Source organism: Stenella coeruleoalba, assembly GCF_951394435.1.
Source record: "Stenella coeruleoalba genome assembly, chromosome: 16".
NCBI classification, from domain to species: Eukaryota; Metazoa; Chordata; class Mammalia; order Artiodactyla; family Delphinidae; genus Stenella; species Stenella coeruleoalba.
Window position 1 is genome coordinate 52136628 of NC_137162.1, and position 16260 is coordinate 52152887.

General features: G+C 38.4%; 1 protein-coding gene across 9 annotated transcripts in view; it reads right to left on the minus strand.

Annotated features, from left to right (window-relative positions):
• The window catches only part of NRG3 (neuregulin 3), a 1065324-nt gene that overhangs the window by 675061 nt on the left and 374003 nt on the right, over positions 1-16260 (minus strand). The window lies entirely within an intron of this gene.

Genomic DNA, 16260 nt, shown 5'->3' on the forward strand with positions numbered 1-16260 from the left:
CTTATACTTCATATCCAGTTTCCTCTATTATTTCCTCTATAGTATGTATTTATATTACATCGTATATTATATGGTATACTAGCCACAATTAATGATCCGATACTGACACATTATTAGTAACTCAAGTCCTTAGTTTATTCAGACATCCTTAGCTTTGACCTAATGTCCATTTTCTGTGCCAGGATCCTATCCAGGACTCTGCTCAGGTAGTTTCTAGAATGTCCTACTGTTGGAATTTGGCTCATGTTTTTCTCAAGATTAGACTGGGCTTATGCATTTGGGGGAGGAAGACCAAAGAGGTAAATGCCATTTTCGTCACATCACATCTAGCGTACAAAATATCAACGTGACTTATGACTGTTCGTGTTGACCTTTGTCACCTGGCTAAGATAGCGTCTGTCAGGTTTTTCTACTGTAAATTCAGTCCTTTTTCTACTGAAAACCAACCCCTGCCCCATTCATATGTACTCTTTGCAAGGAGGTCACTATATAAGCCCTTATCTACGAAGTTATGCTCCCCCTCCTTGAGGGTAAAATATTTACATAAATACCTGTAATTTACATAAATGACCTGTAATTCTTCTGCATGGAAGATCTGTCTCCTCCTCTCCACTTATATATGTGTTTGTGACTACCGGGTCATCAGCTATGTTTTCCACATAACATTTTAGAATTGTCAAAGTGTGTTTTCTACCCATAATCACATTCAAACCTCATGATGGTCCTCTAAGGAGTACTGTGCTCCTATTGTGTCACTAAGGAAAGTAAGTCTCTTGAGAGGCTGAGGCACCAAGTTCAAGGCCTCAACTCTAGTTTACGGTAGAATGTTTATCAAATATCCCGCATTTCAGGCATCGCCTAAGACCTGGATGACAGTAGTGAGTGAGCAGATCTGGAACTTTCCTTTCTGAATCTTACAGTGTAATTTCAGATACGCTTTAAATAGGTAAGTACATAAATATTTAATCCGACAACAATTGATCCTTTAAAGGAAAAGTACATGATACGGGTACCGTGAGAGTGAATAACAACAGCCCTTAGCCACAATGAAGAGGGAAGGAGGAAGCCTCATGACGCATTGAGAATGTGATATTTAAGCTGAGCTCTTGAAAGAGTGATAGTCAGGTAATGAGTGGTTGGGGGTGGTTCCCAGAGAGAGGAAAAAGGGTAAGCAAAATGTGCAAAATGTCCTGACCTGGAAAGAAGCCAGGCATGTTCACAAAGCTAAAATGAGATCGTGAAAGTAGTGTCATAAGTAAGGCCGAATTCCTACCTGTACAAATGAACAGATTTAGACACATCAAAAACCACGCAAGCCTTGCAGGCTAAGTAAGGTAAGAATTTTTTAAATATTTTATTCCACGAACAATGGAATGTCACAAAAATATTCTAAAGCAAGGGAAGGAAATGATAAAATATAGGATCTAATTACTTTGATTCTGTGTCGAGATAAAGAGGAAAGGAGGCAAGGCCAAAATCAGGGAGACCAATTAGGAAAATATTTCGGCATTTAAGAAGGATGGGGGTACCTCAGTCTGGAATGTTTGAAGTGAGAATTAAAAGAAATGATAAGATTAGAGAGTAATTTGTGTGATAGAGTAATTTTTTAAAATGGATAGAAAAATGTAGTGAGATTGATGGGCTGTGCTAGGAGTTAATGATGATACCCTGTATATAAATATCATAAACAATACAACCTATATCCCCAATTGGGTGATTACCTCCACCTCTCTGGTTGTCAACATGGAGGAGGTTGACAGCGAGTCTCATTCAGAATTGAGTGTAGGCATGGAGAGGGAAGAGAGTCATTGACAGTGGAATCATGGGATCCGAGCAGGGGAGAGAGAAAGGTGGTGTTCATAGGAGGCCAAGTCGAGGGCGAAATGGAGAGTTTGGTGGAGTGAAAGAATTGTGGAGGCATTTGAACTAGCCAGCTTGTGAGAGACAGGGTTTGACACATAAATGGAGCATTTTAACACATAATGTTAGATGGGATGTAGTTCTTGGTGATGGCAAGTGCCCAGATGTGATGATGAATGAGGAAATGAGTGGCTCAGATGAACAGGAGATGAGACAAAGGGACTGAGAGATCAGAGTGCTGGATGAAGTGACCCTGGGGATGCTGAAGCCCCTTATGCTAATAGTGATAGCCGTATTAGAGAAGGCGCTGGGCTGAGTTCCAGTCTTTAATGAATGAGGGGGAGCGTTCAAGGGTTGGTTGTTGGGAGAAATCAGGAGGAAGGAAGTGGTACAGCCAAGTCTAAAGCTCAGCAGAACAAGGGATACATTCTTCTGTACCCACTATTTCAAGATCACTGTCAGTATTTGGTACTTATTATTCTCTCCATTCCAGGAACCTTCGACAGAATACCTGAGGGATCATAAATAAATCTCAAGGAGGAATTTTAAATCCCTCACCCTGGGCAGTCAACTCTTCTAAACCATAAAACTTTGGAAACAGAAATAAGTGAATCCAAATCCTCCTTCTTCATCACTTACCAGCAGTATCATCTCAGACATGACCTGCAAATGTTCTGAATCTCAGGGTCCTCATTTGTTGCGCAGAGCTAAAATATCCATTGCACAGAGGATTTTTAGGAGAACCACACAGAAGCATGCATGAAAAATACCTGGCACACAGCACAGCACTTCGACTGCCTCTGTTTTCTCATCATAGTACTCGCCTCATAGAGATTTTGTAAAGATTAACTGGGTCCGTGTAAGTAAGGTTCTTAGAAGTGTCTGGCACATGTTGGAGGTTACAGAAGCACTGGCTATTTTTCATTACTAAAGGAAGCACAAGGTAAGACACCTGGACCCCAAGTGAGCAATGTTTGTACTGACATCATTTGTCTTCATTCATCGATTTATTTATATAACTTTTCTACAAGAAGGAGTCAATTATTTTCTCTTCTAATCTGTTTGTTTTATGGATGGTGAAACAGAGCCTTAAGAGGATGAATCTCTGTTTTGGCCCCTCAGCCAGCTGTGGACCAGAGGAAACCCCAGTCTCTCAGTCCTGCTTCTCTGTCCACAGTGCCTGCTGGGCAGTGCCCTCCAGGGAGGAGCTGTAGCCAGTGAGGGTAGCACAGAAGGTAGAGGCAGGACCCACCTCCCCATTGCCCCATGGCTCAGGAGCCATTTAGGGGAAGGATGCCAGAAGGATGCCTCGAAAACCCTGCCTCACAAGGAGACTGAACTGCCAGAAGGCACCCAGGCCACAGTGATGGGAGTTAATTGGCCTTTATTTAGTGTCAGGGCTGCTGTGATATGCCTCGTTAACCCTGGTGACCGTATGGTGCTTTTTAATGAAGATCCTCACTTCCCAATTCTCAGTTTAAACAAAGGCACCTTTGAAAATCTCTAAATCCCACACTGATCAATTTCTACTTAGGAAAAATCAAACTCTTCTCTGCTGGGTGGTCAGAAGCAGAACCAGGATCTGCCAACCTTCGTTCTGCTCAGGCCACAGCAGGTGGCAAGACTGCAGTCAGGGACGAGGGGCAGCTCCAAGACAAGCCGGCATGCAGGGCTGAAGCCCTGTGGATCTGTGAGGAAATCCCGACCATGACCATTCCCTTCTGGGGTCTGCAGGGCTTCTGCAGACGTGGAGCCACCTGTCGTTCTGCAGGATGGAGGCCTGGAAGAGCAGCCTTCTTGGGAAGTACCATGGGTGCTACTTTCCCTTTTACGGAGTCAGTAGGAGGAGGGAAAGGAAAAGCTTGGGATCGTCCCTCTCCAGGGATAAACGTAAAGGAAGGTATTTATTTGCAGCTCAGTGGAACAAATTCAAATGCTTGCAGGCCAACTGGGTCAGAGAGAAGTGGGAACCAGCCAGCTTTAAGTGGAAGGGCTGGGGTAGACTACAGAATCCTTCCACCAGCAACTGCCATTAACTTCTGCTCCAGGTTTGTGTAGCAATGGGGGCTCAGTGTTGTCAGATCTTCAGTTATTTCAAGAGAAGCAGGAAATCTGGACTGGTGATGGGTGTGTGTGTAAAACCTCTCAGCGTGTAAATGTTAGTGACTAAAATTTGGTTGTTCCTAAAAACTTGTGCACCAAAACTTCTTCAGTCAAATATACAAGACTGTGGGTCAAATGCAGCCTGTAAGCTGTCCAATTGCTTCTGAGCTACAGCATCATACCTGGAGTGAATAATGGCCACGCCTTAGTTTCATCCCTTTCAATACAGCATCCAATAAATATTTTGCGACAGACGTCGGGCAAGTTGCTGGAGAGGTGTGATCTGCCTTCAGTGTGTCTTGTAAATGGCAAGTATGGATTATGAAATAAGCAATCACTGCTGTGTGACATGTACAACGCAGACAAATACAAGGTCTTATGGGATAATATTAAATTCAGTCATGGACAGTCAGGCAAGGCTTCCTGGAAACAGGAGCCAAGACAAACGCGGTCTTGACCTCTCAGCAAAACTGTACTTCTTATTTTTACTCTGACTTCTGATTGGTATGTCAACACTTGCTTAAATGTTTAGCTGGATACACAGAGGCTACCTAACTTAGTATTCTTGGCCTCACTCCATCCCGCCTCGTAGGGCTACCAGTAATCTCAGATTAACACACTGAAGGCTGAAAATCATTATGATTTCCCCATACTCCTAAACACACCACAAATAAGTGCAAGCAAAAAAGAGAGATGAGTAAAGAAAAAGAAAAGCTGTGATATGAATACAGTAATCCACAATTCTTGTGACATATTTTAACTCCCCTTCTTTTGTTAATAATCTTTTCAACTCCCAAATTTGTATTTCTGGAGTTGCCTCTGCAAAGGAGCAGAAGTCACAAGATGACTCCACCCCTTGGACAGGGGTTTTGCTTTTGTCGCTCTGTGGCCCCAGGGCGGTGCTCAGGAGATGAACACACAGCCCTGGACGTCTGAAGAAGAGGAATCAGCTGTCCTATTCTGGCCGGTCACCTGAAAGCACCTTCCACGCTCATCCCTGAGGAGTTTCTGCACCGGCTCACATTTATACTGAGCTTGTGGGTCCTCATTCACTCCTGCAGCAATTTTTTTTTTTTTTTGGTGCAATTACACTGTTCATATGGTTACCCCAATGACACAAACAAAGTGAAGGGTATATTAATTTGAATCTTAACCAAAGCTTATCGCAATATAGAAACAAGGTTGATTTTAAAAAGATCAAAGAATGTACTGCAAAAGCCAGTATTTTGATAGGTTTGTCCAGTGTACTTAGTAAACGTAAGCATGCCTCTCAAACTTGAGACTCCATCTGTGTTTTCTATACCATTCAGAAGCAAGTGTGGGTGTGTGCTTTGCATACAAAAAACATCTCCCTACCATTTTTTCCATTTCTGGGATAGGGTGTGGGTCACTCACTATTTACTTTTTCTTTCTCATTCAGCAATGTTTACTATTTACTTTCTTCATCATTCAACAGATATTTACTACAGTGAGCCAAGCACTGTACTGTTCAGTTTATTACACAACTCTAAAACCCAAAAGATGAGGAGAAAAAAAAGAAAGAACCTCCGTAAGTCTCCTCCATTCATCAAAGCCAAAAGGGCCAGTGGCCTATGCAAACAGGCAAGATGGGAAGTGAATATCCACTCTAGTCTGATGTTGAAATCAACATGAATTCAATAGTCCTTCATTGAACGTTACTGGGTGTAATGTCCTGTGCTGGGAGCTGGAAGGCTGCATAAAGGCAAAAGCTCTTTCCCAAGGAGTTTATAATCTAAGAGGAAAGATAACACCATGTACATGAATCAGATAGAAAGATACAGGGCCGAAAGAAGCCTAAAAATAAAGAGCTTTGCTTAAGGGCTTCAGAGAGGATAGACTTATTCTTGATCTAGAGGATCACAAAAGGCATCAAGGGACTGGTAGCCTTTGTTCTGAATCTTGTGAATGGCAAGTAGGATTTTAAATGCGTGGAGGTAGAAGCAAAGTAAGGAAGACACAGTAGGGAAGGGAGATGCCAACAGTGAATTTTATACTGTGAGTTTTGGCAGATAAGGCTAGAAAGACAAACCAGCGTCACTGAGAGGCTCTGAATAACAGACTGGAGCTTATTAAACCTTTTAGACACTACAGAATATAAATATTAAACATAAATATAACATAGCTTAATAACATTAACTAAGTTTTGTTTTAGGGTAATTTGGTTTCCCTGCACAGAACCTACTAAAGGCAATGGATCCAATGGCAGGAAAAACTATTTCAGGGCTTCCCTGGTGGCACAGTGGTTGAGAGTCCGCCTGCCGATGCAGGGGACACGGGTTCGTGTCCCGGTCCGGGAGGATCCCACATGCCGCGGAGCAGCTGGGCCCGTGAGCCATGGCCGCTGAGCCTGCGCGTCCGGAGCCTGTGCTCCGCAACGGGAGAGGCCACAACAGTGAGAGGCCCACGTACCGCCAAAAAAAAAAAAAAACTATTTAAAATGATGACAGTAATAGCTAATATGAAAGCAATAACAATAATTGCAACACTTAACCACTTACCATGGGCCAGAAGTTATTTTAAGCCTTTTGCACATAGTGACATATTCATCCCTCCCAACCACCCCATAAAGTAGTTATAATTATTATCCCCACTTTACCACTAAAAGAGCTGAAACTGACTTTATGTACACATGGTCACTCAGCTTGAAAGGACAGAGAGAGGTTTTGAGCCAGGAAGGCAGGCACCAGACTCTCCCTTAACCTCTGCACTCCACTCCCTTGCAGAGATGCCAGCTCACCATCTTCATGAGAATCCATGAGAACCTAAAACTAAGGAGTTGCAGTGGGGATGAAGGGAGAGAATTTACATGCAGGACGGGAGGAGTAGACACAGGAGACCACAAAGTAGCTCTCAGGAAGACAGCAGAGGTTACAGATGCCAGGACATGGAGGATGTCAAAAAGAGGAGCTGTTGTAGAGAGTCAAATGGTACAAAATAGCCAAAGCAGATTAGGATTCTGAGAAAGCTAGTGAATTTAGTTACCCTGGGGTGCTTTTCAGGGCAGCAGTTTTAATGCCAGGTAAAAGAGTAGATTGCAAGGGGCTAAGAGTAAATGAGTAATAAGGAAGAACCACTATATAGAGATGCTGCTGCTAACAATTTCATGGTAAAATAAATCACAAAATCAGAAATAATAGTGTGTGAAACAATGAAGGAGCTAAATAAATGATAGCTTTGCAATTGTTACTATCACTATTGTTACTATTGTTCTTGTTATTATTTAAGGCAAAAAAATCTTTGGGGGAGGTTGGCAGAGAGAAAATCAACAGTAATTGGTGATGAAAAAGAAAACACATTGAAATATTCAAATTCAGTTTAAGTATCAGGCTATACCTGAATAAATAGTTTCAAATTGAATCATTATAAGTATCCAAGTATTAATAGAGTCCAGCATTTATATTCTGGTCTGAATATCCCAGAATTCATCTGAAGGTTTGGTTCAGGTATAATACTTTTCTATATGTTCCCTTTTTGGGTAAGACAGATGCCTGGGATTCTAACATTTCTCTGGTTGTAGGTGTATCAAATATGAGATTTTGGAAGCTTGGGGATCACGAAGCAACTTAGACCCTAAAGTACATATGAACAGCACTTCATTGGGTACAATACACAAGGCAGATGCTAAAAATGTTCGCTGAATTGAGCAGATGTGGAAGAGCAGATTCTCTGGAAAATAACAATGTTATCAAGGATGTTCCCCTTCACCTCTTGAAGGCAACATCAGACCTTCCTAAGCCTTTTCTTAATCCCCAGCAGCTGGCACTGCAGCTGAATGGCAAACAGCATTATCACAGCTCCTGATAACACTGCAGTTTACAACAGACTTCCCTGGATGTCATTTTAGTATGCCTTCTAGCAGTTTCCTGAGGTAGCCAAGGCTAAGGATGTGATCCTGTGCGGGAGATAAGGACAACAAGGCTGTGTGATGTACCTTGCTCAAGGTAGTTAGTAGGTAGGGTCGTCATTCATGTCTAGATAACTCTGAACCCTTCGCTATTGTACAAAATCCTTGTTAATATCAATGCCCTCTTTTTTCAGTAAAAGAAAAACATGGCATGTCATGATTTGGACTAAGATAATTTTCCTTTCATTTTTTTTTTCCTGCTATAACTGTGTTTGACCTCTTTTAGTCAGACATCAATTATTGAGATTAATTTTCAATTTTTCATGCCAAAGCATTAGCATACCCCAGCTTGGTAACCAGGGAAGCAATAACTATACTGTTTGCCAAAAGAGTAGGTACCCTTGTCATCCATCTCTAGGAAAAAAGTTTGTTTAGACTTTTCATCCCTTATGTTTTCTCTTTAATAAATAGTTATCCAGCTAAATTATTCATCACGGAGTGCTTCCTGGAGAAAATAAATCCAAAAACGTGTTGTAACACCCTCAAGAAATGCATGTCAAAGCCTGAACGATTGCTAAGGCACACAAGTGGGGCATATGAGAAGCTCTGTAGTATGTGAGAGCAAAATAGGGCAGAGTCTGGGAATGGGCTGAAATCACTGTCTTCAGAAAAGGAAGGCAGCCACTGGACCAAGTTCTTTCCTTTCAAAATAAACCAATTAAGCACAGGGACTGCCTTTCAAATTTCAACTGCAGACTCCACAGAATTAAGTGGTCATATGTAAAAACTGCAAGGATATAAAGCCACCAACCAAAAAAAAAAAAAAAAAAAATTCACTATCACAAGGTCTATCCTATAGTTCTCATTCATATGTCATGCTTTCCTCAGGAATAAATCCCTGAGCGATTCACAGGGTATGTTGAAGAGCAGTAAGATAGGCAAAATCAGGCTAATATTATGATCACTGGTATTTGCACAGTCTTAAAAATGTGAATCAGAGTAGATAAAAATATTCTAACTTTCCACGAGAATACGCTCCTCTTTACCACGCTTATAAAACTATACGCCCTTTATATCATTATACATATATAGAGCCCCACCAAAGCAAAATACGTGGGAATTCAAAGTATGGAAGAAGAGTAGGAGAATCAAAGAAATTTAGATTTAGTTTACACATTAAAAACCATCTGCCATGGACTTCCCTGGTGGCGCAATGGTTAAGAGTCCGCCTGCTGATGCAGGGGACACGGGTTCATGCCCCGGTCCAGGAAGATCCCACATGCCACGGAGCGGCTGGGCCCGTGAGCCATGGCTGCTGAGCCTGCGCGTCCAGAGCCTGTGCTCTGCAGCAGGAGAGGCCACAACAGTGAGAGGCCCGCGTACCGCAAAAAAAAAAAAAAAGAAAATCTGCCTTTGTTTTTCCAATTAGGTAACAGCCACCCCAAAGGGATATATGCAAAGATAGTGCTACAACCTTGGTCCTCAGATTTCTAATCTAGTGCTCACTTTACTCATTGCACCATCTTTCTAAACTCTAAATCTCTCTTATAATCTACAGAGTTGATACCATAGATCTCATAAGTGCATTGAAGAATTTAGCAGATAGATTAAGGTAATAATCTTCTTAAAGAGCTTTGAGATTATGTGAGCTTCAAATAAAAAGTCATAATTAGGTTCCCTGCCAGTTTAACAGCATGAATGCAATTGTCAATGTCCAAGAAGTGAGAAAGTATTATAGGACAAAAGAAAAAATTCACAATGGGGGTCTTTCTACGCTTTTATGTAAAAAGCCTGTTGATGATGAAAAGACCATGAGAGTCTAAGTTTGCTTCCTAAGACCTGATTAAGAAAGTATTTGCACACCTTCTTTCTTATCTATTAATTTCATTCAGCAAATTCAGAAAAAATACAGCAGCATAATTAACATTAAAAAACCACAGCTTAATGTGACTTTTCAGGCAAATCTTTATTGAAATCGAAATTTCTCCTATTAAATGTTATCTTTGAAAATATTATTCAGCCTCTCATAACAATTTCTCTCCTTGTCCATAAACAACACAACTATTATATGCACAATAAAAAAATATAAATTTTACTCACAATTACAGTTCAGTTTGTAGCTTCTTCAAAGTCAAAAACTTAGACTGAATCAAAACTTTAAAGATCTAAACTTTAAAAAAATCAACTTCAGGAAAATAAGAGTAGTTTATCCACTTTAACCCTAACGTGACAATTCAAACTGAGTTATTTTCCTTCAGAATTTGAATGCACTGCTACAATTTCTTTGAATTTCCAGAACTGTGTTGAAAAGTCTAAAGTCATTCTGAGTGCTGATCATTAGGATGTGACTCTATTTTTCTTCTGAGAAGATTTTATGGCTTTCTTTTAACCCTAGTATTGTGAATTTTCATCACAATGTATCTCAGATATGGCTTTTTTTAAAATTGTGCTGGAACACTTAGTTGTAAATGTGGGGGAAATTTTCTTTTATTATTTCTTTGATTAAGTCTCCTCCATTTTCTCTTTCTCTCTTTTCTGCTATTTTAGAGATGTTTCTAGAGTCATTGTTGATGATCACCTGTGACCAATATATTGATTTTTCTAGAAGTCTGCTTTATTTTTCACATATTGTAGTTTTAAATCTGGTTTGATTTTATGTTCTGCCAACATATCACTTTAACTTTGAAAAGGGCTGCTCTAATGTGAAGCAAAAGCTGAACAAAGAATATATGTTAACACTCCATAAAAACCCTCTATCATGGTGAGTTTTGTTCTTTATTGTCTGTTTTTTCTTGAGGATCAAGCACATTTAGCCAAAGGTTTAAGCACAAGGCTAATGAAAGATCTTTAACATTTCTTGCTCAAAAAGCTCAAGCACAGATAAAAACTCAGGGAAGAAGTATCAGTGAGGAGTAGACTGTGCATTTGTCAATAGAGCCCCTTTCCAGTAAAATCAGACATTATAAATAAGGTAGAAATGGCTAGATGGGTGGGGAATGGTCCCTTACCTGAGATGTGTAGAAACTCAATATCTGGAGAACACATTTGCTTCACTTCCTTGTTCTCACCCTCACTCTTGCTCTCACTCACAGTCCCATCCTTTCTTTATACCTAATTTCCTCCACAAGAACTCCAAAGGCATCTTCTATTACACAAATAATCAGTTCTTTCCAGTTCTGTTCCCAAATGTGGAATATATGTCCATGTTCCACATGTTCATGTGGAATATATGTCCATGTTCTCAGCAGAATGAGACCTTCCAGATCCACACTCCTATAAATAAGGTTTTTCTTTTAATTTTATTTCACAAGTAAATCATGTTTAATTCTCATTGTTTCACTTAGCACTTAGAAATTGCTCAAAAGAAAAATAAAAGACCTACATAGGGGCAAATATTCTTCTCTATTCTGTTCATGGAAATGTTCTTAGCATTTACTACTATTTCTGGTCTGTGGCTAGAACTTAAATATTTCTGGAATCCACAGGTTTCTTACCTCCTTGTGTCTTTTCTAAAATATCACCTGCATTTCACGGGTTCTAATTTTTCCTATCCCATTGTTAGGAATAACTTGGAACAATTGTTTAAGAGAACATCATTTATGATGTAAACGTTGTACTTTTTTTTTTAACAGCTAAAACTACTTTTCCTAATTGAAAACAAACAAACAAAACTTCTTTTTTTGTTTCTTTGAAGAAACATGCTGATAAAAACTTTATCAACCAGATCTGTACTATGAATTTATATAAGTAAACTTCAGTTTTGTGATTCTCTAACTTGTTTGAAAGCAGCATGGTGAGAGAGATCCTTCCATACTACTCAGCAAAGTGCTATAGTGGGGCTGTCTGTTTTTCTACACAGTAGGTAATTCACAAATATATGTGTGTGTGTGTGTGTGTGTGTGTGTGTGTATGCACACATATATGTGTGTGTGTGTGTGTGTGTGTGTGTATATATATATCCTGGAGACTTCATGACATATTTCCAAAAGAACAACCATCTTGTAATGCTTACAAAAGTTCCATTCTTCTGTTTTAAATCACTAGGGGAATTTAACTTCCATTACTTAAGATAACTGGTTCGACACATATAATTAGCAACCAGCATAAAAGAACAAAGATTACAAGATTCATGTAAATAAAGGCAAATTATTTCACTTCTCTAAAGAAATATGGGCTTTCCCCTTTGCCATTAGTCAAAGGGAGACAATTAAAAACGTATTAAGTGCTAGACCAGCTAAAATAAACAATGTGTCTTCCTATGGATAAAGCTCAGTTTAGCTGTTTAATGTAAGAATCTGGGAACAGGGGTTGGGGAAGAAAAAGAAAGGCAAATGGAGACCCAAGGTACAAAAGATATCCCCTTGCTTGATATCAAAAATGGACATTTTACTGATAAGGGCATAAGCTTAGAGTTGTAACTTGCCTAAGGTCTCAAAATAGGAATGTCAGAGCTGCGATCTGATCTATGTGCCACACTCTCCTATATATTAGAGCTCCCACTAAATCTCAAATTATGACAAAGAATTTATATTTTCAAGGGATATATTTAAATGTTTTTATAATTTGGATTTCATCCATAATTCAAATGCAACATTGTCTTTTTTACAAGTTTTTTACACCTACTTCTTAGAGATCATTTCTGACACTGCTGTAATATATATAGAAAGTATGAATTTTTCTAGCTCAGAAAATCAGCAGATCTCATATATTCTACCACAAATTCAAAGTATGTCATCTCCAAAAGTGTGTGCATCCTTAACAAAACCTTTCCTCTTGCAACCTCCTTCTCCAGCATTCGCTTAAGAGAGTTACAAAGTTACAGGAGTGAAACACTGGCATTATGAAGTTGGATGAATACACTTCCCCACCTCATAATGTTGTCAAAAATCAGATGATCTCTACAAAATTGAAGCACTGAGCAAATGAGATACAAGAAAACTCAACCAATAAAGAAATTATTAGCAGTAATTCACAGAAGCCCTCTCTAAACACACTTGTATCAACATTAATAAAGGAAGATCTAATGTCGTTCCATTTGACTGAAATCCAAATCTATTGAACTTTCGGACAAAGTAAATAGCCTATTTATTCTTGAATGAACTACATAATCAGCTAAATGCTTCACTCTGGTCCATCTTCCTCCACTAGATTATTCCCTGAAATAGTGTCAGAGATCTCTGTGGACTGAAAGTCTGTTTCCCTAAATGGAATTAGGAACACATTTCTAACTTTTCATCTTCCCCTTCAGTTCTAGTTCAAAAATTCCAACTTAAGCAGTCATCATTTAGAGAAAAAGGAATCTATAAAATTCATGCAGTGCTATTATCAAACTTTTATTTTCAACTAATCATAAATCTGCATTTCCATCTTTGTGTTTGGAGATGAAATAAAGGCCTGCAAATGATGACCATTTGTCTCAAATGCATATAATTTACAAATTCAAATAAATTATCCTTAATCAATGAGAATTTCCTTTCAATTTTAGTTTCTCATTTAAACTGACATAATCATGTAAAACTGTATCAATAATGGTATGTTAATTGCCAGGAACAAAGAAGAGTTGTTTGAAATACTCAACTTAAAATCCCATGACAGTTCCACTCAGAACTCTAGCCTAAAGCAGGAAGAACAAAAGGAAATGCGCCTTTACAGACTCACAAACATACCAAAAGCATTTTTGATTAGATCCACAACAGACATAAAATGTTATTTGTATCCATAAGGAAAAAAATGTTCATTGAATTTCTATTGTGGGAAAGGCATTTTGATATTAAAGAGTTATTTTCCTTTCTCCAGATGTAAAAATAAATTCTCTTCATAAATAAATCTGAAAATATGGTAGATATTCTATTGCTTAATAGATGGTATTAGAAACACTGGTTCATTCTATAGCAAAAATAAAGCTAGAAATAAGCTAGCACCACATACAAACATGAATTAAAAATCTAAGTATAAGAAGTAAAACTATAGTTTTTAGGAAAAACTATAGGAGAATATTTTTGTGACATGGGGAAAGCACCAAAAAATATAAGCTAAAAATTTTAGTAGACGACAGAATGAGAGACAATATTTGTAATATTTAAGACTGATGACAAGAAACTCTTACAAATCAACAAGTAGAGAAAGAGCCAAAACAGAAAACTAGGCAATGATATGAATAGAGAATTTACAGAAGAGGGAACCCTGATGCTGATAAGTAAACAAAGAGAAGCTTAAATTTAATAGTAATCAGGAAAATTAAAACAATAATAAAGTACTGTACTTTATTAAATCACTGTACACCAATTAAATTGGAAAAAATTGGTGTGAGACACAGGAAAACCACTAGGTAAGATAATGTAACTCAGGCCTAATGACCCAAATTAAGTGACATATGCATTACGTCAGAGGAAATTTATTCCTAGATATATATCCCCAAAGAAAAAGTTGCATACTGTATGAAAGTATGTATGTTATTTACATAGTCATTTAAATGGAAGGGAGTTGGAAGAAAATTAGCTCTCCATCACTGAGATAAAGGATAAGAAAATGTGGTAGATGCACACCAAGAAGGTATCTCGCAACAGTGAGATGCAAAAGCTTAGATGCTCACATACAGGAATGCTCATATGGAGGAATCTTTAAAAATAGAGTATTTACTCAAACAAAACATGAAATAGCATTAAGTAAAAATGCATGCATACAAAATAATACACATTCTGCAAGAATACATAGAAATCAAAATATACACATCATGTAAATTAGAATGGTGGCCTCCAGGAGACAGGCGAAAGGGAATGGCAATTGGGATCAAGTAGTGGGGGTGGAGAAAGAAAAGAGACAAGACTGGACGATAAAAAAGCCAGAAGGCAATCAGCAATGGAAAGAATATTGCTGTGCAGTGTAAAGAGCTTGAGTCCAAATGCTAACAGCCCTATACTCTCAGTGGGACTTCTAGCAAGGTCTTTTCCTGTAAGATTCTTTCCTTGCTGGCAAAATTGGGATAACAATTGTCACTTCATGGTACAATAATTAATATATTACATAACCCAAAAATATTTTTTAAGCTTTTTAAAACAGGCATTCATATATGCTTATTTTATAGGAGAGTTAATGTCATCAGTGATACTTAGAACACAGTCTGAATTCAAGTTCGTTTTGCTCGAGTCTAAAATGGTGAAAGAACACTACGAGAATATTCATGAGTTATAGAAAATGCAGGCTTTGTAAAAAAACATCTCATAAAACATTTCATAATTCCACTTAAAATCAAGACCCTTGTCTTTTTTAAAATCATTCTGAGATATGCAGCTAATGCAGAATCTTAGCTTTATGACTACTTCCAATATTTTAAAATCAATATCTTCACATTTAAGGTTACAGAGAATACATTGTGAGATTGCCGAAAGATATTTTAAAATGTTCCTTATCAGCTGAAACCTGGAAGAAATACTACATTTTATTACACTTTTTGGTGCACTAAACTTCAAAGAGAATTCTCCAAGCTCTTGGAAAATTAAAATGCTGAAGAGCAAACCAACAAAATGCATTTATTTTTTTCTTATTCCAAGATTTGAGAAAAGCATCATCTTGAAAGGGACTTAGAGTAAAAGTCATGTAAGGACTTCCATTCATTTTTTTAAATCACTGGTATATTCACAACCTTCTCAGAAAAGATACATTTCAATACACAGGGCAGAATTTCAGCCAGCCATTTACATTCAAAGGAAAACATATGGTGGAGAGGTAAATCTACCTAAAGTCATGGTTCATTCGTTCACTCATTCACTCAAAAATAATTTATTAAGCACTGCTATATAGTAAAATAATCCACTGGGGCTGGACATATACTAATGACCCAAGCAGACATATATAAAGAAGTAGGATCTCACCACACAAACACAGAAGTAAATACTTGCTACATATAGAATTACAAATCGTGATAAGAATAAGTAGAAAAACAGGATTCTAAGAAAAGTGATAGGAAGCACAGGGTACTTAGAGGTTTCTGACAGTAGAACTGTAACTGTCTCCTGATAGATATAAAGAGAGACCCACGCAAAAAGAGGCAGAAAGGTGTAAAGGCAGAACGAACAGCAGGCGCAAAGATTCTGGGGCAGGAAAAAGTTTGGTTTTTGAAGTCACTGACATCAGTCCATGGGGCCTCAAGCCTGGTACACTGTCAAAAAATCTCCAGGATATAAAATTAGTTGGAGTATCGTCATGAGGGCTCTGCAGACCATGGTAGGGGAATTTGATTTCATGACAATCATCATGGGAAATCATTCGGAGTTTTGAGAAGACGCTGCCTGATACGTGTGTTTAAAAGATCATCCAACTTCCTTTGGAGATGGAGGTAGAAGACCCGTAAGAAGGTTTTATCCTATCAGACCAGGGAGAAGAAACTAGTGGTTTGGGCTAATCAGATGACTGAGAAATGGATAGATTAAAGA